Genomic DNA, 23372 nt, shown 5'->3' with positions numbered 1-23372 from the left:
TCTTCTCGGACTTTGAGTTGATGATAACCGGATCTCAGATCTATCTTAGAAAAGTAACTAGCTCATTGGAGCTGGTCAAATAGATCATCGATTCGTGGAAGTGGATACCAGTTTTTGATGGTGAGCTTATTTAATTCCTTATAGTCGATGCACATCCTGAAGTTGGGTCTGATGAATCCTTTATTCAGGATTTCGCTTAATTGGCTTGATAATTCTTGCATTTCTGCAGGAGCCAACCTATAGGGTGATTTGGCTATTGGAGTAGCTCCAAGCACTAGGTCGATTCGGAATTCGATTTGTCATTCTGGGGGTATTCCAGGAAGATCTTCTGGAAACACGTCCGGGAAATCACACGCCACTGAAATGTTGTGGATGCTTGCTTCCTCTTTGGTTTTATCCACCACATGAGCAAGGAATGCGTAGTTCTTCTTTTGTAGACACTTCTGCACCTTGATACTCGAGATAAGGTGAAGGTTTGCGTCGGGTTTATCTCTGTATATTATTAGGGTTTCGTGATTAGGAAGATGAAGGCAAACGGCCTTCTCGTGACACATAATATCGGCATGATGGGGGCTTAACCAATCCATACCGATGATCACATCAAAACTCATAATATTTACTGGCATCAAGTTTATTTGGAAAGAGTGGTTGTTTAGTGTTAACGTTCATCCTATATAGATATCTTAGGTTGTTTCCGTTTTCCCATTAGCCATTTCCACTGTAAAGGCTTCGTTGAGCTTCTGGGGTTGTTGATTTAGCAAGTGTTTGAATTTATTACTAACGAAACTTCGTTCCACCCCACTATCAAATAAGATGCATGCATACGAGTTGTTAAGTAGGAACGTACCGGTGACAACGGCTGGGTCCTGCACTGCTTCACCCTGAACCATTGTCAGCACTCTTCCTGCTGCTCCTGCCCCTTGATTGTTCGCGTTGGGGCAGTTTCGCCTGAAATGCCCGGTTTTCCCACATCCGTAACAGGTATAGCTGGCTCCAGCATTGGTGTTGTTGTTGTTGTTGTTATTGTTGTTGTTGTTGTTGTTGTGGTTGTTGTTGTTTGTCATCTGAATCTGTTGAAGCTGAGTCCTACAATACTTTGCTGTGTGGCCCTTCTGCTTGCACCTTGTGCAACTCATCTCTCTGCACTCCCCGTGATGGTGGAAGTTGCATTTGCCACACTTGGGGAGATTTCCCGAGTACTGCTTGGAAGCATTTGGCATGGATGAGGCTGGAGCATGTGGTGTGGTGGTAGCTTGTGTTGCAGCATGGACGGATACCGTTTTTTGCTTCTTAGACGATTCCAAATTTTGATTTCCCTTTCGCTTGTTGTTTTTCCCTTTCTTGCTCTCTTCTTCTTTCTTGACCTCCGCTTCCACTGTTTTGGCACCCTTCTCATTGCCATGATCATACAGTTTCTTAGCAAGTCTCTTGGCGTTGTCAAACGTCTCAGAGTTGGCTGCAATGACATTCCCTTGGATAGGTGCAGTCAATCCCCAGATAAACCTCTCAATCTTTTTCCCTTCCGAGGTGATCATTCCAGGACACAGAAGAGATAGCTCACTAAACCTAGATACGTATGCGTCGATATTGGAGTTTTGAACCGTGAGGTTCCACAACTCTTGTTCCATCTTCTGAATCTCACCTCTAGGACAATATTCTGCTAACATCATCTCCTTCAGCTCTTCCCAGGGCATCGCGTTCGCCACCGGGAGTGTCATGGCCTCTACGTGGCCATTCCACCAGGAGAGAGCTTGGTCAATGAACGTGCAGGCTGCGAACTTGACCTTACACTTATCCGGACATCCGCAGATTTCGAAGACGAATTCTACTTTCTCGATCCATCGCTTCAGGGCTATTATACCTCTTGTCCCATTAAAGCTCCGAGGTTTGGCGTTGGTGAAGTCCTTGTAGGTGCATAGTCGTGCGGCTCCGTGGTTTTTCCCTTGATTTATGCTTCCGGCTCCCTGCCCGTTGCCTTCTCCGTTGTTTCCATTGCGAATCTAAGCAAGTGCTGCAGTGACCGCAGCGGACACTACTGCCTGGAATGCAACCGAGTATATCTCAGGTGGGGTCGGTGTTGTGTTGTTTCCATGGTTGGGTCTTTGGGGCATCTTTCTGTCATGGAATGGAAAGATGTTGAGTGCCTATTGTTCTGCGAGTTTGGGATCCTAGAGACTAGGCGTATAGCGTGTGTATTTAAGTAATTTCGAGCATTAACATAAAACAAGGAATATAAAACACATAGCAGATGACAACGTCATGATAAAACTTAAAGCATTTTCATTAATACTAATAGTTTTGATACATGAAAATTTGCTAGAAGGCATACATTACATAAAATCCGGCAGCATGACGACCCTATGAGTAGTGTGATCACTTAAACATAGAGTCAATAGCACATAGCATAGTACGCCTAAGAGAAACTTAATACTAATAGGATACACTACTAATCCTGATCATACGGAGAAGTATCTAAAGGTGGTAGCAAAATCATATCCCAAAATGTTGCGCCAACAACTGAGCCATCTCGGTCATTTCTCCGATGACCTCATCCCTTTCCTGCTCATCTTGCACGACTCGTGCCTCCATAGCAAACAGCTGATGCCGAAGTGTGGCGACCTCTGCTTCCAGAGAACGATCCTCACCAACGGGATCCGCTGGTGGAGCAGGGTGGTCCTGGTGTGCCTCATCGGTAGGTGGTTCGACAGGGGCCTCATTCACGTCCCTATCTTCCTCCATGTCTTCGTAAGTCCTCTCAAACTCATAGTCGGTATCAGTGTACTCGTCGGGTCCAACGTCATGGGCTCCCCCTTGCCCTTCTTCGGGATCCTCCTCAAGCATTCCTTGAGCCACTGGTGCTTGATAGAAATGTACCCCTTGCTGATCATCATCCATGGTGACTGCATGGGGGCGCGGGAACAAGTCATGTTTTGATTATTCCTATATATTTTTAGTTATTTGCGTTTTGGGTTTCCTAGGGTTATTGGAGAATGAGGTAGGATTTTGGATTTATTTCCCACTATGATTACTCCCGAACACATGTTGGTCATATAATGAATAAATATAGTTGATCAGGCTATATTTATCCCTAATATGACTACATAACTGCCCATGTTTAATCATAGTGTTCAATTTCCTCTAGAAGCTTTTATTAGATGTTGTTAGATTATTATCCTAATATGCGCACATAAGTGTGCAATTTTTATTTTGTTCAGAGTTATTTACTCCCATTGTGTTTATAGTTGCATATCATGTATGGTTAGATATGCTAGTTCACTATAAACATTGCTCTGATACCAACCTATCACACCCCCGAACCAGACGGCGGAAACGTCCGGGGGCTCGTGTGACTAACAATTGAATAATCATCACAATGAATATACATGAAACATAACACATTCATCACCAACATTACATATTACAACCAGCATTGTTTACATCAAGTACATTGTTAAAAATACATAAGTTCAAATTGTTAAAAGTACGATAAGTGATGTTACATAAAACAAACCATACATACTTGCAAATCTTCCAGCTTAACGATTACCTGAAAATACAAGTTATTTTGAAAACGGTCAACATATATAATGTTGGTGAGTTCATAAGTATGTTTGAGTAAAAGTCTTTGTATCTTTCATAAAAACCCAGAAAATCCGATATTTTCTGTAAAATGTCTGAAAATGATGTGAAAATCAAGTATATAATGCATGTGTGAATTTCATAGTTGTGATATATATATATATATATATATATATATATATATATATATATATATATATATATTTGTAGTTTAGATTTCCTTGTATTGTAAGTAAGCGATTATTGAGTATTGATCTTTCCCCAGAAAATCCGATATTTTCTGATTTATAATAATGTCGAGGTTCTTGTATCGTTAAATATATTATTGTGTATTGACACCATCGAAGAGATTATATCTGAAGTATTAATTTTTAGTATAGAATCCTAACATGAGCCGTTGTAATCATACATGGTAATGACTAGGTTGCTTGTCTTGACATTTTTCCAAATGCCGGGATTTGCTCAAGGTTTTGTCGCCCTTGACTGGCCTAGTCTAGCTGTAGCGAACAGCTAAGGCGTGGGGGGTCACCCCGTATAGATCTATACACAAACTCTCGCTCTCCCTCCGGGAGACTCTGATTATAACTACAAGCTACGACTGTACACTCAAGGTGCCAACCGACACGTCGCACTAGATTCTCGACCTTTCGTACTATGTTTAATGTTTACGTGTATGTTATGCGTTATCCATCCATGGTACATTTATAAGTATACAAAGTTCAATAGTTATGCGAAGGTATAGTTACGATTTTACTAAGCATGTGAATCTCAGTCCAAGCCCAATTAGCATGTAAATAGGTCACAAAGGCCCAAAAACATGTAAGTGGGTAATTTGGGCCCAATAGGCATGTAAATGGACCACAAAGGCCCAATAAACATGTGACCCATAACTCAGGCCCAAAATAACACGTGAATGGGCCGCAAGGCCCAATAAACATGTCATGGATGATATTAGGCTCAATATATACCTGAATGGGCCCTTAGGACCCATTGGCCACGTAAGATGAATATTAGGCCCAATAAAATTATTAACGATGTATTCCGTCCATTTGTATTGTTTCCTTGTTTATTTTAGCTCGTGGTTTACTAAACTTATTATTGTGTATTATTGTGTATTGACACCATCAAAGAGATTATGTTCGAAGTATTAATTTTTAGTATAGAATCCTAACATGAGCCGTTATAATCATACATGGTAATGACTAGGTTGCTTGTCTTGACATTTTTCCAAATGTCGGGATTTGCTCAAGGTTTTGTCGCCCTTGACTGGCCTAGTCTAGCTGTAGCGAACAGCTAAGGCGTGGGGGGTCACCCCGTATAGATCTATACACAAACTCTCGCTCTCCCTCAGGGAGACTCTGATTATAACTACAAGCTACGACTGTACACTCAAGGTGCCAACCGACACGTCTCACTAGATTCTCGACCTTTCGTACTATGTTTAATGTTTACGTGTATGTTATGCGTTATCCATCCATGGTACATTTATAAGTATAGAAAGTTCAATAGTTATGCGAAGGTATAGTTACGATTTTACTAAGCATGTGAATCTCAGTCCAAGCCCAATTAGCATGTAAATGGGTCACAAAGGCCCAAAAACATGTAAGTAGGTAATTTGGGCCCAATAGGCATGTAAATGGACCACAAAGGCCCAATAAACATGTGACCCATAACTCAGGCCCAAATTAACATGTGAATGGGCTGCAAGGCCCAATAAACATGTCATGGATGATATTAGGCTCAATATACACCTGAATGGGCCCTTAGGGCCCATTGGCCACGTAAGATGAATATTAGGCCCAATAAAATTATTAACGATGTATTCCGTCCATTCGTATTGTTTCCTTGTTTATTTTAGCTCGTGGTTTACTAAACTTATTATTGTGTATTATTGTGTATTGACACCATCGAAGAGATTATATCCGAAGTATTAATTTTTAGTATAGAATCCTAACATGAGCCGTTATAATCATACATGGTAATGACTAGGTTGCTTGTCTTGACATTTTTCCAAATGCCGGGATTTGCTCAAGGTTTTGTCGCCCTTGACTGGCCTAGTCTAGCTGTAGCGAACAGCTAAGGCGTGGGGGGTCACCCCGTATAGATCTATACACAAACTCTCGCTCTCCCTCAGGGAGACTCTGATTATAACTACAAGCTACGACTGTACACTCAAGGTGCCAACCGACACGTCTCACTAGATTCTCGACCTTTCGTACTATGTTTAATGTTTACGTGTATGTTATGCGTTATCCATCCATGGTACATTTATAAGTATAGAAAGTTCAATAGTTATGTGAAGGTATAGTTACGATTTTACTAAGCATGTGAATCTCAGTCCAAGCCCAATTAGCATGTAAATGGGTCACAAAGGCCCAAAAACATGTAAGTGGGTAATTTGGGCCCAATAGGCATGTAAATGGACCACAAAGGCCCAATAAACATGTGACCCATAACTTATGCCCAAATTAACATGTGAATGGGCCGTAAGGCCCAATAAACATGTCATGGATGATATTAGGTTCAATATACACCTGAATGGGCCCTTAGGGCCCATTGGCCACGTAAGATGAATATTAGGCCCAATAAAATTATTAACGATGTATTCCGTCCATTCGTATTGTTTCGTTGTTTATTTTAGCTCGTGGTTTACTAAACTTATTATAAAAAGTCTCCTTTTTCATAAAACAACATTTTTGGTCAAAAGCCTCAAATTTTAAATTAAGGCCCAAAGCTTTGTAAAAATGACATTTTAGTCCATAGTTTGTAAAAATTTGCAATTTTGTCCCAAATGTCTAGAAATTCACGGTTTTAGTCCAAAAGTATATATTTTGACATTTAAGACCTAGTTTTGCAGAAAAGTGCATTTTCAGCCCTTTGTTTGTAAAAATTTACACCTTCGGCCCAATTTTGGAAAAATTTACATTTTTGGTCCAATTTGAAAATAAATGTTATTTTCACCCCTAAATTTGGTTTATTTACATTTATGACCCAAATTTTTGTTCAAATAACATTTTAATCCCAAAAACTACATTTTTTTCGCAAGTTGGGCTTAAAAACCGTGAGGCCCAAAAGTTTGGCCCATGAAGCTCAAATTTGCATTTTTGGCCCTTTTTAAGGTATGTTTAACATAAAAATCCCTTTTGATACATGTAGGACCTGTTTGGCCCCTTTAAAAACATAAATGTTACTTTTTGCCCTTATCTTTTGTTTTCGTGACAATTTTGACCCTTAATAAAGTTTTTGTCTTAAATTTTTGTATCTTAAACATATAACACTTTTAACTTGATAGTTGATGTATAAGGTGTCTTAGTTCATGGATCTTAATTCTATGTCACATAAGAAGTCATGATTTGCCAAGATCTAACATGTTTTTACAACATAAACTAAGAAATCACACAACACATGCATATAACACATAGATCTACACATTTTACTTGCATTCTCCCCCAAAAATCATGTAAAAACCAAAAACAAGGGGGTATGAACTCACCTTTGCTTGATGTTTCGGTTTTGAAGGAGAAGTGGAAGAGATTTTTGGTCCTAACAACACCCTTGATGTAGATCTCGAGCTTATGGGGGTTTTCTAAGAGTATGATCACCAAAAATGTTTAGGAGAAGTGATCTAACATGAGAAAGGCATTATATAACTTGGATATGTAAAAACTTACCAAGAAATGATGATATTCTTGTGAAAATCCTCTTGAAACACAAGCAAAATTTCGAGATTTTGGAGGAAGAAGGAGAATGATTCTTGAGAGTGATAGAGAGAATTTGATGTAGTATGTGTGTGTGTTTTTGCCTTTCGGCCGAGAGTAGAATAAGAGAGGGGAGAGAGGTAGTGAGGTGACTTGCATGGGAATATGAGAGACCATGCCTTGATACATGGTGAGTATTATGGAGGTGGCACCTCCAAATTCAACCCCCCCTTCCATTTCATTTTTCATTTTTTTTAAATGATGATGGGCCGAGGGTTCTTAGGCTAGGAGAAAGGGTGGAGTAGTTTGGGCCTTGACTTGCCTTTACTCGAGATTATGAGGCCTAATGATTAATTTTCGGCCCAATGAGCTCATTAGATAGCTCACGGCCCATTTTGAAAGAAAAAAAGGAGTTTATGGTCCATTAGGGCAAATTAATTCATTAATGGCCCAATAAGGCCCATTAAGGGTAAACTAATTTATTTTGGACCTAAAATTGCCCAAAATGCTAAGTTTAATGGAAGTGGGTCCAATTAGACTCCAAATAGGGTTTCCAAGCCCAAAATGGTTGAATTGGATGCTTATTGGTCCATTAGGCCCAATAAGGAAATCCTAGTCCAATATGGACTTAAACTATGGTTCTTAGGGCTTCAGACTCTTTGATGAACATAAATACTGAATCAAAATGTGCATTGAGTGAGATTTACTTAGAGTATATGATTTACAATAGTTGAATGGTTACACAGGAATAGAATTTCCTAGCTAAAATGCTAGTTGTGACATTAAATCTTGACGGTGAAAACCACGACCCTTAACTCCAAATCATGAGTAGGATAATCCGCCTCATGAGGCTTCAACTGTATCGAAGCGTAAGCAATCACATGACCCCTTTGCATAAGTACTGTACCAAAACACATAATTAACGCATCACAATAGACCACTAAATCATCCACACCCTCGGGGTGGGTCAGTATCGAAGCCTCGCATAACTTCTGCCTCAGTGTGTCAAATGCCGCCTATTACTCAGTCCCCCACAGAAAAGTGACATTCTTCTTCATCAGTTGGGTTAAAGGAACTTTGATCCTATAGAAATCCTCAATAAATCTCCGATAATACCCTACTAATCATAGGAAGCTCTGAATCTCATATGGAGACCTTGAGACTTTCCACTGCATCACGGCCTCGATCTCGGCCGGATTGACCAAAATACCATTCAGGTTAACAAGGTGACCCAAGAAATATACCTCACATAACCAACCCTAACAGTTGGAGAACTTTACATAGAGTCTCTCCTCCTTAAAGTCTCAAGAACCTCCATCAAGTGCTCATCGTGCTGCTCTTTGGTCTTAGAACATACCAAAATATCATCAATAAACACGATCACGAATTGATCCAACATCAACCTATAAACCTGTTTCATGAGGTCCATGAATGTTGTCAGTGCACTGGTGAGCGCAAAAGGCATCACCACGCACTCATGGTGTCCGTAATGAGTCCTAAAGGTCGTCTTCTAAACATCCTCATCTCTGAACCTCATATGATGATAACCCGATCACAAATCAATCTTGGAAAACCAAGATACACCTTCAATCTGATCAAATAAATCTTCGATCCTTGAGAGTGGATAACCGTCTTCACTGTCAGCTTATTCAGCTCCTTATAGTTGATACACATCCGATGAGACCCATTCATCTTCTTTACAAACAAAATGGGAGCTCCCCAAGGATAACTATTACGCCTGATGAGTCCCTTGTCCTGCAGCTCTTGAAGTTATGTGGACAACTCTTACATCTAAGGAGGTGTAAGAAGAAGGTTGCTTGATTATCGGAGCCGCACCTAGGACTAGGTCAATCCGAAACTCCATCTGTCTCTTAGGAGGCACTTCCAACAAATCCTCGGGAAACACGTCAGGAAAATCCCAAACAATAGGTATATCCTCAATAGACTTCATCCCCTTTGTCTGAGTATCAGCAACATAATTCAAAAATCATGAACATCTGTGCTGCAAGTATTTCCGAGCTCTTGTAACTGAACAAATGGCTGGACCGCCTCATGCTCCCTCGCCATGAATGATTAGATCTCCCCCACTTGGGGTTCAAACTCGCACTAGCTGATGCATGGAAAAATGGTTATATATAAAAACAAACACTTTTAACAAGAAGCTGCCAAAGAAAACAAATATGGACATTTCTTTAGCCAAAAAGAAATCCATGCTTGTATTCTAAAAACCAAAGATTATCATAACATGAAAAATCATTATAACATTTAAAAGATGGCTTTGATACCACTGAAGGGTTTTGATACATAAAACGGTGAGTTTTTCACAAAAACCGACAACAAAAGCTTTAATATTTCTAGTAAACTTCAAGTATATAACAAAACCAAAACCATCAAGGATCCTTTTAAAGAGGTTAGAATGATATAAAACAACCATAGGGTGTTTAAGTATAACAACCTTTGAAGCCTTTGGACCCTCTTGGATTTAGGGTGTTGGTGTAGATAGCAATAACAAGTAGCTTAAACTTCTCTATAAGTAATCCACCAACAAGAGTAAGGTACCCAAAATGCTACTTTTCTTCTTGTATAACTTTGTTCTTTAAGACTTAACTGCTTAAACATATAAACACTAAAGGAAGACACAAAGTGGAGCACCAAAAGCAAGAACCAACTTCAAAAGAGAGAGCTCTTTTGGCTCTTAAAAAGCTACGTTTTTGCTAGAGAAAGAGTAGAAGATTGAGACCAAAAAACTAGCAACTCTTTCATGCATAAGACCCTCTTTATATATCATATGCAAAGTAAAGATTTTTGAATATAATACTTTAAAGTATTGGCTACTAAAAGAGACATGGGGGACAAGAGGATGAAGGTTGACAAGCAACCTCCATCCCTCTAGTAACTTTCAGCCATAAGGCCATAAAGAGGACAAAAATTGTTTACTAGCTTTTAAATCATGGTAGAGTAAGTCTTTGATTTAATCATGGTTAACCAAAGTGTCCAAAACTTTGTACATGACTTATTATATGATATCATATCATATATTAACTAGTTTTCTAATTCTTATAATATTGTTTCCATAAAACAAAAATAACTTTTCTCTAATTAAATACAAGAGCTGAATTTATTTATTAATAACAAATTACTAATAAATATTCAATAAGTACCAACTTAATTAAGGTGTGACCCTACAGAATCATGTTTCATTAGCAATATCACTCAATAATGATTCTTGGGCAGATAGATCCAACATATTGGACATGCATATCCATAAAGTCATGATTTTTATGGTCCTTTGTGATGCATAGAAGCTTTCTAGAAAGTATTAAGGATTATTTAAACGGATTAAGCTCTTAAGGAAGAAATATCTTCCTAAACAAAACCACGGTGTGGCTAAGGAAGGCCCGTGACGTGGTGGCACGATGTATCGAGTCAGTTTTGTTTAGACGTGCCCACGGCATGGCACGATGCTCACCACAGTGTGGCGGCAGGCTTCTTCATGAATGTTTTGTTGGATGGTTGCCACATCGCGATCACTGGTTGGCCACGACGTGGTGGCTGACTGTTGACCGTTGACTTTTGACCGGTTTGAATTTTGGTCAAACTTGAGTAGGATTAAGTTTTTGACTAAGGAATGGTCTCGATTTGGCATTAAGTAGCATGGGTTAGTTTTTTGGTTGTTGAGGTAGCTGTTGAGCTTTTATTGAGTAGTTCAGGTGAATTTTCTCACTATACTATGTATGATGTTAGATTGTCTTAATGACTCTTGCATGTATGTTGGGTGGGCTCGATTTCATATATGGTATGTGGTATTTTTGGAAACTCACTAAGTTTTGTGCTTACGGTTTCATGTTTTAAATGTTTCAGGTACTTCTAGTAGAAGGGGAATGGTCGGTGTTGATCACAATACATCCCTAGAGTTTATTTTCGCATCATTGATTTATGATTTTTACTTTGATATTTGAAACATATTATACTTTGATTGTGTTTTGAACAAATGGTTGAATGGTTTGGTGATTGAAAAATAGAAATTTTACTTGATATTTTTAGAACGTTACACTTACATTGAATGTCATGTAGACTGTAACTTGCTATAACAAACCATAATGATCAAATGAAAATAAAACCTTACATTTAAGATCTAATTTAGGATTTTTGAACTTTCGGTACCGTCTATATCATAAGAAATTTGATGGTCAATTATATCAGTAACCTTATTTTATATATTATTCGGTCATGTTGAACACTACCTGCAACCTACCATGTATTAAAATACTATTTCATTTTAATAGAGCAACCAAACATGACAATAATCGATTTGATACATTTCTTTACCTTGTAGATCCATTATTTTGTAATTTTATTTTATGCAAGCAAACAAATCCTAAAGATCCTAACCGAATATTAACTTTTCAACAAATGCAACCAATAAACAACCTCAAAAACTATTCCATATCATTGGTAGTTTATAATAAGTTCCATTACAAGACCTAAAATTGAAGGACTCCATACAACTTTACAAGTCCTAAAACTACATGATTACAAATAATACAATCAAAGGGAACTTCTGACACTAGTCTCCTAACTTTACACCATTACACACATGCAAAGATTATGCGATACCTTGGCAAAACATTCCCTGTTAGAATCTGATCTTTACTTGTACAAAAACTCAAAGGTTGGATACGTGGCAAGTTGTACAACAGGTTTAACATTTGTAAAATTTTCTACTTGGAAGAAATTAGAGAGGCCATCTACAGATAAAGGTATTCTGCATTTGAAAACTCAATGAGTCATTGTGTTACATTTTTAGTGAAGAAAAAGTTATTAAAAGAATTTGTGTTTGGATTCATTCTTTTTGGGATGGAGTGAGCATACTAAAACAAATTAATAAGTTTAATGTGATTATGTGTATGCAGTAGTTGCTAAATATCCAAAATCCAAACTAAAAGTTTGGATTTTTTTTAAAGATATCAAGAGCAACTAAAAGTTTCTACTCATAAAAGATAAAGATCAAGTATTATACCTGAAACTATCTTCTAATGGAATGGAGCCATCATTGAAATCTTGTGTCATCATCATCCTCATGCTTGAAATAAACTGGTTAAAGATAACATAAGGAAAAACTAATTTATATAATATATACCATGTTACGAAAATAGTTTTAGTTCCTTAAAGATCAAATTTCACATGTAGCACTTACATCTTCGGATACAGACCTTGTATCGAATTCATCATCCCAATAAAGACTGGATATTCTATACATCTGCTGGACACTTAGAATCTGAAAATAAATGAAAGTATCAATTCAAAGAGTACATATGCATCATATCATGTTTTAATTCAGTACATTGTCATAAAGTTTAAGAATTGGCCACATAAGTTATGTTGAAAATAAGCTTTAGACTTTTCAGATGGAGCATGTTCTCTCATGTGTTTGAAATTAGTTCAGAGAATATATAGTTTAAAAAATGTTTCCTAAAAGCCCTTGAAATAATATAACCCTTTCAAAAAATGTCCAGTAGTTTCTAAAACTACACTTGTGCCCCCTCACAAATAAAATCTTATCAATATCAGTTGAAAGAGGAATCATGAAGTACTAGGCCCAAATAATAATAATCCAATAGTCTTGCATGGTTATTCTAGAAGGCCCAAAAGGGTAGTTGTGGAAAGTAGCTAATTAGGTTAGATGAGTGAGTAGAATGAAAGAGGGAATGAGGCTTGCGTTCTGATTGTCTAGAAATATGGTAGTGTAATACTTTTGTATTGGGTCTTAAAGCTTTCGGCTTAGAGAGAGAGAGGGAGATTCCCTGGGCAATCTTTTAGATTGTGTTAACAGTTTAATCAATTTCATCTTCTTCTTCCTTACAATCTCTTCTCTGTTTCTTTTGATTTCATTAAACCCTAATTTCTGTTCTTCATCAACTTCTTTTACCATTGTGCAAAAGGGTGTTGCACAAAGTGTTCAACAAGAAATTTGGTGTGATTGCACATTTGCACTTGAAAATATGTCAATACTTAACATATTTGATATTTCTTGATCTTCATAGCTTTGTAGACTCTTATTCTCAAACTTTGTAACTTTTTTTTTTTTTTTCAATATAAAAATCCTAAAAATAAAAACATATGCTTAAGCAAGGGAACTTAACTTCAACTCTTATTGGTTAGAGATATTAGTCTAGAGTGCAATGACTACATAAGCTCTCCTGGATATATTTCTGGTACACGATGCTAAACATATTATGGCCCTCAAACTAAGCAAGGTTGTGTTTTTGTTCCATGATTTCACTAGGATAGGGAAGCCACAAATGTACTATAACATACTATTGGTTCAATTAAACATTTGAGTTCGCATTGAATCATCCCACACAACGTTAACAACTTAAGTTTCAACACAATAAAACTTTTTAATTTTTATCAAAAATGCTTGGTTTCCTTATTCGACCCCCTACCCCACACTTAAATCATACAATGTCCCCATTGTATGTAAAATTAAAGCACATAAAAGTAAAAAAAAAAAAGGAGAAAAAGGAACAGACTCCCCTGGGGTATTGTAGTGGCGAGGTCGAAATCCTGAATTGCGTGGGACAAGTGTTGAGTGCATTTTTCTGTTTGTGATGTTGAAGTGGATGTAAATCTTTTCTTTTTGAACCACCTGGAGATTTAGGTAAGTGTGGCATCTGAATCTTTTTCCGCACAATTTCTCTGAACAGGTGCATTTACGTGTCGCGTATAAGATTTGGACACGTCGCGTAATGCAATTATTGGGATTCTCTACGCGATTCTTGAATTTAACGCTTTGTATACTGGCCAAGTACACATTGCGTTATTAGATCAATTACTCCTTTTCGCTGAGTGAATTGGATTTGACTTGTGTCGGCCGAACACTTGCTTCATCCTTCGAATAATGCTCTCCCGTTGGTCAGTATCAGCTTCAGTTCTCCATCCTGCTCTTTGTGGGGAATCACCCCACACTTATGTGATGCCATTGCTCCAATTGTAATTTGCACTTCAGAAATTTACTTTACACCATTCTGACCACCACCTGTTTCTAAGCTGAAAAGTAACTTTCACAGAAAAATAAAACCATTAAAAAGCACTTTTATTGAAAACAAAAACACAAACTAAAAAGAAAATTCACACCAAACATACAGAAAATAAACACACCAAATTCAAAAATCAAAACAAACATCGGGTTGCCTCCCGCAAGCGCTTCTTTTTAACTGAGTCATGAGCCAGACTCTACCCCTCACTTAATTGTTTTCAGTGAGTTGGAGGGGTATATCCTCTTTCCCTTTTTCTTCTAAAGGTGGAACGACAGTGAAATTTGAACTTCGAGTCATATATTAGGGAAATTCTATCTTAAATTGAATTGATTATATTGCATAAATTATTTATTTAATTTTTGTGTAATACTTTGACTATCAAATAGAGAACAGACAGAGAGAGGCAGCCGGGAGGCAGGATCATTTCGGTGTATATTATAAATATAACTTTTCTGAAATCCAGCAACCAAAACCAACGTACCAATTCCAAACTCTGTTCTGGTAAGTAGAATTACTCGTATTACACGCGAATTAAATAAGGTTATTCATGCAATATAAACATGGCTCTGATACCATTTTTTTATATATATTTTTATTATTATTATTATTATTTTTTTTTAATTTTTTTTTTTTAAATATAATTTTTTTTTATATATTTTTAATTTTTTTTTATTAGTAAATTTAACAATCTATAATTAACTAAGGAAATTCAACAACCTATAATTAACTTAACTAAGGAAATTTATGCAATACTAAATTAAAAGATAAAAAAAAATATAATTTTTTTTTTTTTTTTTTAAAATTTTTTTTTTTTTAATTTTTAGTAAGTAAGCTTTAGTATTTTAAATAAATTTCGTCCTTTTTTTTATTAATTTGTTTTTAATATATTTTTTTTTCTTAAATTTAAATTTTTTTTTTTTTTTTTTTTTTTACGTTAACTAACAAACAATAAGACTAAACCAAATAAAACCGTTTCCCCGGCAACGGCGCCAAAAACTTGATGTGTAAAAATTCACTCTAGTCTTAAATTTATAGGGTTGAAATTACCGATGCTAGAATTTACTACACGACTTAGGCAAGTGTACCTAATTGAGTTGTAATATAGCAATGGTAAGAACGGATGTCGAACACTTGGGGAAACGAGTATGATTTACGTTTAGACTATTTGTCGCTAATTAACTTAAAAGATAAGAAACTTGGGGGAATTTTTAGTAACGAGACAAATAATGAGAATTTTAACGATTAAAGTGTAAAAACAAATATAGAACAAGAATTGGTTTTTAAGAATCAAGAATGATAAGGATGCTTTCACTTAGATTTAATTCCACCTTTTACTAATGAATGATTTATATTAAGTGCAATGGATATTATTAGTTATTTACCGATTTCTAAAATTGGTTAAAAATCATGATTTAATTTTTACCGTTTTGATAATAAAAATAATTAAAAACAATTGTCATGCAATTAACAATTTTATTAACAATATTTAATTCGTATCATGCAAACATTTGATCAAACTATTAATTTTAGTGGTCGTAAAACTAATAGGAATCGTAAGTTGGTCATACGATACAAAATATACATGTTAAATTTTTAGTATTTTATTTTGCCTAATCCTAGGATTTTGTCCATCACTAGTCATAAATATCAATGGTCATGAAAAATTTATGATTCAAGATAATATATTTAAATTGATCCTTTAAAAATATTAACTTAGTTATAGGAAAATTTATTACAAAAATTCAACGTATAAAAATAAATGATCAAATATGCATGATAAAATAAATAACAATTAATATCCGAATAATATAAATCAAATCATATTTTCAAGGTTTCATTATCCAAGTGAAAGCAAAGGGAATTTTAGCCCATAATTAAAGTTACAACATACATAGAAAACATATTGAGAATGTTAAACATTTCGATAAAACAAACCCGATGTAGTCCCTAATGCCACTGCAATCTTCAATTCCTTAGCTCGTTGACTCTTGAATCCCCAATTGTAGAAAATTGGTTCAAAGGTTGGAAGAAATTTGTGTATCAAAATGCATAATTGCAATGTCTTCTCTTTTCTTCCTTCTCTTCCTCTTTTTTTGTGGTGAAAAATGGTGGTATTTATAGTAAAAATTGGGAGAATTAAATACCAAAAAGAAATAAATTGAGATTGGATCTAAGATCCAATCTAAATCTTATGAAAAAGAATTCAAAAGAAATAAAAAGATGGGAATAAAAGGTTGGAAAGTTTAAAGGTGGTGAATTATTGAGTATTGGTTGGAAAGGAATGGGTTTAGAATAGGAAAAAGTGGAGAAAAAATGGTTAAAAATGGAATGGAATCGGAATTGGCAAATCTGGAAGCCAAAACGACGTCGTTTAGAGCTGTGAATAGTACCGGATCGGACTTGGGTCGTCAACCGGGTCGAGGCGCGGATCCTGTGTGAGAGTAAACGAATCGGATAAGCGGGTCGGAGCTGGATCGAAGCCGGGTATGGATCGGATTGGATGACGTCGTCGATGACGTCATAATCGGAAAAAAAAGCGCGGATCCTAATTCCCGGGTCGGATCGGAGTCGGGTCGGCAACCAGGTTAAGGCGCGGATCTTCTGTGAGACGAAATGGTTGCGGGTCGGTTTTCGGATTCGGTTCGGGTTCTTCCGGATCTGGGCTGCAAGAACGGATCAGACCTTCTTTGGGCTCCGGGTTTTGGGCTCCGATTTTGGGCTAGATTTTTTGTTTCTTTTCTATTTTTTTTTCTTTTTTCAATTTAAATTAAATTAAATTAATTTAATTAATATAAATTATTTAGAAATTAAATAATTAATTCCCAATAATTTATTTTAATTAAACCTCATTAATTAATTTAAATTCTTTTTTTTTATATTTTTATTTTGTTTTCTCGTCTTTCCAACGCGGCTATCTTTGAATTCTTTGACTTTTTGATCTCGTTTTTCTTCGTGTAATTTCTTTCACTTCTTTTTGCGGATTTTTGCACATTTTCTTCTCCTTTTTCTTCAGAAATGATTTTTAGCTGTAAAATGGAATTTCAAACTTTATAAGTACCTTTTATCTTAAATCATACCAAAATATAGCTAAAAATACATAAATATCGCTCGAAATATATGTATAATTATTGCTATATCAATATTCCAATGTGCATAACTGCATATATCAACATTTAAATTTCTAACTGTAAGCAATTTCACTCTAAGATTACACATAACAGTCTGTATCATGTATGTGTGAGAGAGAGAAAGAGAGATGCTTACAGGACACAGATCAATGGTGATTTCATCATATGATAACCTGTACTTGTGATGCATAGTCTGAAGGTCACAAAAATATGGAATAAGGTGGATACATATAAATAATTTAATCTGATATTACACAAAACATAAAACTCCCTTTAATGGGGGAGAGAAACAATAGAATCTTTAAGATACAATTTAGTTGGAAGAAACATACCATGAACTCAATAGCATGTCTAATATGCACAAGTTCATCCCAAGCTGAGCATACATATTGTAATACAAAAAACAAACAAGACTCAGGTTATCGTATTTCCAAAAAGCTACTTCACTGATTTCACCCGATTTTAAATGCTTTCTCTTTTTGGCTATACAAAGTAACTACAAAAGTAGACACTCCACGTTTCTTAAAAAATAGCTTAGAAAATTACTCGTATTATTTGGCTACATTCGTTTCTATGAAAGGATATGGAGATACACAACATGAGAAAGGTGTAGAGTAAATTACACGAATGGTCCCTATGGTGTGGGGTAATTTACGTGATTGGTCTTTAATTTATTTTTTTAACTTGGAAGGTCCCTACTGTTTGTTTTTGTTATGCGCTTGGTGCCTAATGTTTGTTTTTGTTACGCACTTGATCCCTGTCTTAATTAAAAAGACTATTATTTAAATAGGAAAAAATAATGGGGTATGTAAGATAAGATGAGGGGGTAGGGTTGGGGGTGTGTTTATTTAAATAAATTAAATAATCATGGGCAAAATAGTCATTTTAGGTAAGATAGGGACCAAGCACGTAACAAAAACAAACAGTAGGGACCTTTCCGAGTTAAAAAAAATAAGTTAGGGACCAAACGTGCAAATTACCCTAAACCATAGGGACCATCGTGTAATTTACTCAAAGGTGTAAGCAAAGCATTACCTCCTCTTTTTCCTGACAACACCATTCCTCCAACACTGTTGATATGTGCATATTTAGCTATATATTTAGTATAGATTTTCATTATTTATTAGCTAATTATTTACATATTATGGACAAAAGGTACTTAATGGTGTTTAAATTGTATTTTCAGTCCAAAAGATATGCTCGGAAGTAAAAGGAAGCAGGAGAAGCAGTTGAAAGTTCGGGAGTTGAAACAAAGAAGAAAAATGCCAAAAACAAGAAGGACTCGGCGAGTCAAAGCCTGACACGACGAGTTGGATCGAAGATTCGCGAAGCTCTAGAAGTCCTTGCCGTACACAGATTTTTAATGAAGGACTCGACGATTTGGGACCTTGACTCGACGAGTCACCTCTGTTTCCAGAAAAATATAAATAGGGACTTTGAGATCTAGATGGGGACTTCTCTGGAACCCTAGGAGGCTCAGATTGCGATTAAAGGTACTGCTAGACCGAGAGAAGCTGAGGAATCAACCCTAAGTTCGATTTTGAAGAGGATTAAGGCAAATTCTCGTTTATTCTTATTTAAGCTTTCGATTGAATCATGTTTGCACGAATTGAATTTGTTTTTGAGCTAGTTTTTACTGCAATTATGAACTAAAACCTTTGTCTTCTGTTTAGGGTAGATGATTTTGTGAATATGGATTGATTTTATGGTTAGAATTAATTTTAATTGGTGATATTGTTTTGTTAAGCTTGTTAAAGAACCTCATATATTAATAACAACTATTTTCTGTTAATAAATCAGTAATTAAGTTGTATGAACATCTCTTAGTTATTAATTTCATATGATTTATGTGACCACATAGTTATATGTCTAGGAATAACGAATGTGAAACTAGAATTAACTAGAAGATAGGTAAGTTAATACGTGAGCTTGTGTGATACACCATCAACAAGAGGTTAATTGAATCACCAATTCAATTAACCATTACAAGTCTTACTAAACCCGAATTATTAACTAGGGAACTTATTAATTTAGACAACTGGCCACTGCTTGAATTAATCTGTTTTCTAAGGATTAGCAATAACGAACGTGAACCTAATCATCTCAATCGGTAGCCAATGAAAAGTTAATCCGATATATTTACCATAAAATCAACCATAGGATCAAATGACTCGAACCTAGACAGAAATCCTTTCTATCATTGAATTTAGTTGCAATTTAATTGTTTAGCTGTTAGTTGCTTAATTAAGTGTTAGTTAAGTTTTAGTTAAGTTTCTAGTCTTGCAAAACTAGAGAAACCCCTTCTATTTTAGTAATTGTTTTAGATAATATTAGTAATTAGTTTAATTTCCGTTCCCTGAATTCGATGCCCTACTTATTTAACTATACCATAATTGATAGGTCCACTGCCTTTGTGTGTTAAATTTACATTTGAAAAGTAGGATTAAAACTAGTTGGTTATACACACATCAAGTTTTTGGCGCCGTTGCCGGGGAACGGTTCAAAAATTAATTCTAATTTCTAGTTTTATCGACCCTTTGTGTGAGAATTATCTTGCACAAAGTTATTTTTTTTAGTAAATTAGTCATTAGTTCAAGTTTTAGTAGTTTTCTGTTTTTAGGATCTTTATTAAAAAAATTTCTGTTTTCGCCTTGAACTCGCCGAGTGCAATCGAAGCTACTCGACGAGTCCATCGCTGAAACTCAGTTTCGGTTTTATTTTATTTTTGTTATTTTTACGCGTGTTTTCTGTTTTAATTGCAGTTCGTTTATGACCAGAGGAGGAGGAACACCTTTGTTTCCACCACTTGAAGACCCGGAAGCTACTTTGAAGAAAAACAAGGACAAAACCGTAGGAGAAACCACCACATCGAAGAATTCTCCTTTAAAGAATCTCAAGTCTGTATTTAGTAAGAAAAAGAGCAAGAAAGAAGAGGAATCCAGCTTCTCTTCAGTAGCAGGCGAAGACCCAAGGAAGGAAGAGACCGAGTACGAATCTGAAAGGGAAGAAACCGACTCCGAAGAAGGAAGCGATTTAGAAGGCGAACTAGCTGACCCCATGGCTAACATCGATGAAGTTCCCATGGGTGAATGGAAGAAAAGGATACGTGACGATACCAGACCGGGACTAGTGCAACCCATCATTCCTGCAACTGCCACCTTTGAACTTAAAGGCCACATACTTGCTCAACTTAAGGAGATTCCATTCTACGGGAAGGATCATGAAGACGCATACAAGCATCTTGACGAAGTCAATGACATTGCCGACTACTTCAATGTCCCTAATGTGGCTCGCGACACTGTCTTGCTTCGTATGCTACCTGTCAAATTCAAGGGAGCTGCAAAGGATTGGCTGAAATCACTTCCCCCAGGATCCATCACTACATGGGCTAAAATGAAAGAAGAATTCATAGACCAGTTTTGCCCTCCTTCAAAAATAGCCAAGTTAAAGAAAGCCATAGCTAATTTTGAACAACAAGCTGGAGAGTCACTATATGAAGCGTGGGAAAGGTACAAAGGCTTACTAAGGAATTGCCCACATCACGATCTAAACAGCTAACAAGAAGTCTCCATTTTTTATGATGGAGTAAATGTGACAACTAGGCAACTCCTTGATTCGCAAGGACCACTCACAAAGAAAGCACCCCCTGTGATAAAGGCCCTAATTGAAGAATTCTCTAAGCACTCTAGAGAATATCATAACCCAAGGAATGAACTGAGTCGGGGGGCGGTGAACTCAGTTAATGATAGCATGGCAACAATGATGGCTAAACTAGAGAATTTGGATCGAAGAATGACTAAGATGGACCAATCCATCCATGCCATTAGGTTCGGTTGTGAGAATTGTAGAGGGCCTCATCTCACTAAAGATTGTGATCTTGACGAAAACGGGAACCGGAGGGTGCAAGTGTGATATTCAAGTGGTGATAGGTATGATGACAATTGGCAAAAACCCAAGAAGGATTGGCTTCCTTATGATGAGTACAAAAAGGCAAAGGAGGAGAAATTTAAGCAAAAAGAAAGGGGCTATTATCAAAAAGAGGAACCGGTGCTGGAGAAGAAAGCTGACTGGGAAGATATGTTCACAAGATTTGTAGCCGCGTCTGAAAAGAGGCATAATGATTAAGATGCTGAAATGAAAGAGCAACGAAATATGCTTAGAGAACATCAAGTTATGATGAAGGATCAGAAAAATATGCTTAGGAATCAGCAAGCATCTATCATAACATCGAAAAACAGCTAGGTCAGCTTGCACAACAAATCAACCAAAGAGCACCCGGTGAACTTCCTAGCAATACCGAGCAAAATCCAAGAATGGTGCATGTGAATGCAATAACAACAGATTCTAAACCAATTTACACTCCTCTGACCGCTATCCAGAAGAATCCCAACAAAGTGCGAACAGAAGAAGAAAGTAGCTGGGATTCGAGTAAACCCATATCGACTCGCCGAGTTGCCATCATGGACTCGACGAGTCGACAACCTGATACCAAAAACTGCTCTCTTTTGAAGCCTTACCAACCCTCTTTTCCATTTCCGAGCCGAGCCATACCTGATGAGTAGATTCAAGAATATAGGAGGTTTATGGAGCACATAAAGGCACTCCAAGTAAATATTCTATTTGTTGAAACGATATTACAAACACCGAAATATGGTAGTTTACTTAAAAACCTCTTTACCACTATAAGAAATATAGAAGAAGTTGCTGAAATAGTGCTAAGTGAACTGCCAGAAAAAAGGGGCGATTCGGGAAGCATCACCGTACCTTGTCAATTTGGGAACATAATGACCACACGAGCATTGACGGATTCGGGTGCAAGTATTAATATTATGCCATATTCCTTCTTCCAAAAGTTAAACCTTCCGGTCCCAAAGCCTATTCAAATGAGATTCATTTAGCCGACAAAACGATAATACATCCGATGGGAGTATGTGAAGATCTCCTTATCAAGATTGATAAGTTAGTATTTCCGGTTGACTTCATAATATTAGACATAGAGGAGGACTTTAAAGTACCAATCATCCTTGGGCGACCATTCTTGAATACCGCTTGTTCTTTGGTAGATATGCGAGAATCTATGCTAACATTAAGGGTGGGAGATGATTCGGTAATTTTTGAAGCTGAGAAAGAGGAGAAGCGCAAAGAGTCAAAAGAAGATAAGGTTTCCTCAATAATTTTAGATGATGAAGTATTGGAGAGAGAGCTTGCTTACTTACAAGAGGTCAACCCAAACCAATTCATATTATCCTTGGAAGAGAATTCTGATGCCAAGGGAGATCTGGAGGAGATAGAAAGGCTGATCAAGGAAGCTAACTGCAAAGAAAACCTCAAAAGTGTTGAAGACTCTCTGACTCGCCGAGTCGTATCTGCTGACTCGACGAGTACCTGCGAAAGTTCCCAATCTGATGGAAATGTTAGTCTGCAAGCCATTAGTACCCTTTGTGAACCAGATGTGCATGTTTTGCATGATTATTTGAAGAATCCTATTAAGAAAAACAAGGCTGTTAAAGATCTTATCAACTTTGAGGATGCACATTTGGCTTTTCTTGAAACAATGGTAGAGAATGATACGGCTGTCCAAGAGAAGGATGGAGGGAGTTTGGAAGATAAAGAGGATCTTAAAACTTTGAATGGTGATAATCATACCTCTTCTATTGAATTACATATAGTAGATCAAGAAGAGATGTCAATCAAAAGCAAAAGAACCAAGCCTCGTGCCATTGTCTCTACTACATGTGAAGTTTTCACTTTCAAAGCACCGTATTCTGTAACGACCAAAAAGGTAATCAAGAAAGATAAGAAAGGAAGGGAAACGATGGAGCGTGAAAAAGAAGGAGTGGAGAAAAATAAGCACAATAAAGGGAAAAAGCGTAAAGCTGAAGAAATCATTGCAAGGAAGAGGATGGAAGAATTAAGGAGGGCTTACA

The 23372-nt window shown here is 36.6% G+C and overlaps 1 non-coding gene across 1 annotated transcript; it reads right to left on the bottom strand.

Annotated features, from left to right (window-relative positions):
* Window positions 1–20886: 20886 nt before the first annotated feature.
* On the bottom strand, window positions 20887–20993 carry LOC145151729 (small nucleolar RNA R71). Its single transcript, XR_013732287.1, has one exon. It is a non-coding gene; the product is annotated as a small nucleolar RNA R71 (small nucleolar RNA).
* Between the last annotated feature and the right edge of the window lie 2379 nt (window positions 20994–23372).

This window comes from Lactuca virosa, chromosome 1, assembly GCF_052849685.1.
Source record: "Lactuca virosa cultivar CGN04683 chromosome 1, Lactuca_virosa_CGN04683_v6, whole genome shotgun sequence".
Lineage (NCBI taxonomy): Eukaryota > Viridiplantae > Streptophyta > Magnoliopsida > Asterales > Asteraceae > Lactuca > Lactuca virosa.
The sequence above is the reverse complement of the archived record's forward strand: the minus strand, read 5'-3'. Positions and strand labels throughout refer to the sequence as shown.